The sequence below is a fragment of the Dromiciops gliroides genome, chromosome 5, assembly GCF_019393635.1.
Source record: "Dromiciops gliroides isolate mDroGli1 chromosome 5, mDroGli1.pri, whole genome shotgun sequence".
Lineage (NCBI taxonomy): Eukaryota > Metazoa > Chordata > Mammalia > Microbiotheria > Microbiotheriidae > Dromiciops > Dromiciops gliroides.
Window position 1 is genome coordinate 243,581,563 of NC_057865.1, and position 2,174 is coordinate 243,583,736.

At 39.6% G+C, this 2,174-nt stretch overlaps 1 pseudogene; it reads right to left on the minus strand.

The window, feature by feature from the left end:
• Positions 1-987: 987 nt before the first annotated feature.
• On the minus strand, positions 988-1,458 carry LOC122727455 (annotated as a pseudogene).
• Positions 1,459-2,174: the final 716 nt, after the last annotated feature.

Sequence of the window (2,174 nt, forward strand, 5' to 3'; positions counted from 1 at the left end):
GAATATATAGCAAGTTGTTTGAGAATTCCTCTACCTCTTCATCCTTAGCAATCCTTAGATGTTACAACAGTAGTAAAATTTGAATCATTTTGTTTGACAAACCAGAAAGCCCATATTTATTCATAGCTAAAACAAAAATTTTTCAAGATCAAATGTTTTGTTTGTTTTTTTCGAAATGCTATCACAGGGCAGTTAGGTAGCGCAGTGGATAAAGCACTGTCCCTGGATTCAGGAGGACAAATCCTGCCTCAGACACTTGACACTAGCTGTGTGACCCTGGGCAAGTCACTTAACCTTCATTACCCAGCACCCCCCCTAAAATGCTATCACAAGACAAGTCTATTAACTATTCTTATTCAGATAGAAAAAAATTAATATATTTGTCTATGATAGATGGATTCTTTATCCATTCACAGATCTTTCAAGTAAAATGAGATTGCATCTGTAGACTAAAACAGGGATTTTTTTAAGTTGGAAAATACATTTAAAATAATATTCTGTAAATTAATCATCCATAGCTCTTAATTTTTAATAAGTGAACATATTATTTTTCCAAATCAGAGAATGAATTTGTGGGCCTTTTAATGATTTGTTTAGAATACTCAATTGTTTTAAATCCACCAAATGATGAAAGTTTCAAAAGGAATTTTTATTATAAAATAAATTTACTTTATTATCACTAAAAAAAAATGACAATTTTTTCAGTCAATGACAATGCTGTTGGAGACAGCACCTTAACAATAATATAGACATTTCCTATGCTTTGCCCACATTTCGTCACTCAATTTTGTAATCTTCCTTTTTTTTTTTTTTACTGGGAATTTTCTTTATTGTAGAGGAGTAGTATGCTGGAGTTTATTTAATAATTTTTTTTTTTTTTTTGCAGGACAATGAGGGTTTAGTGAGTTGCTCAGTGTCACACGGCTATAAGTGTCAAGGGTCTGAGGTCACATTTGAACTGCACCACCCAGCTGTCCTGGACACCATTTAGATGATTCCAATTTTGGTGGCAACATCCAAAGCATCCTAGTCTGGAGCCAGTCGGACATTGGCGTTCTTCTCTCCATCAGGCCTGATCAGTGTGTTGACCTTGGCCACATCGATGTCATAAAGCTTCTTTGCAGCTTGCTTAATCTGATGCTTGTTGGCCTTGACATACACAATGAAGACAAGGGTGGTGTTGTCCTCTGTCTTCTTCATAGCAGACTCAGTGGTCAAGGAAAACTTAATGATGGCATAGTGGTCAAGCTTGTTTCTCCGATGGGCACTTTTCTGAGGTTACTTGGGCTACTTTCGAAGTCTTAGAGTCTTGGGTCGCCGGAAAGTGAGAGATGTTTGGATCTTCTTCTTTTTGTGGCTGTGGACACCCTTCAATACTGTCTTCTTAGCCTTCAAGGCCTTGGTCTTAGCTTCCGTCTTGGGGGGAGCAACCACTTCCTTCTTTGCCTTTGGCACCATCTTGAGGAAAAGGCTGTAGTCTTCCTTTTAATCAACTGCTTTTTATACTTTGTGTGTGTGTGTGTGTGTGTGGCAATGGGGGTTAAGTGACTTGCCCAGGGTCACACAGCTAGTAAGTGTCAAGTGTCTGAGGCCGGATTTGAACTCAGGTCCTCCTGAATCCAGGGCCAGTGCTTTATCCACTGCGCCACCAAGCTGCCCCCTGCTTTTAAAACTTAATAAGACTTGTAACAACTTTAACAATCCTTACTTACATTTATTTATACAGTTAATTGCCTATGCATTTTGTCCAAATTGCATGTGAGGCCAGTTAGTATGTCAGCAATGTGCTAAAAACATTGCTAAGTATTAGTGACACAAAGAGAGGTCCCCCCCACCAAATGGTCTCTGACCTCAACTAGCTCCTCTTATGATACATAACCAGAATTAGAGGTGGGGGGGACCTCAATTCCTCATTTTCTTTGGCTTCTCTTTCTTGGTTTGACTCCTTCACTGTCACTATCTGGTGAAAGACAAGACTCTTGGAGAAAGGCCTTGGGCTTTTTCCTTTTTTTTTTTTGAAGGGCAATGAGAGTTAAGTGACTTGCCCAAGGTCACACAGCTAGTAAGTGTCAAGTGTCTGAGGCTGGATTTGAACTCAGGTCCTCCTGAATCCAGGGCTGGTGCTCTATCCACTGTGCCACCTACTGGCCCCTGCTTTTTCCTTTCTGATGCCA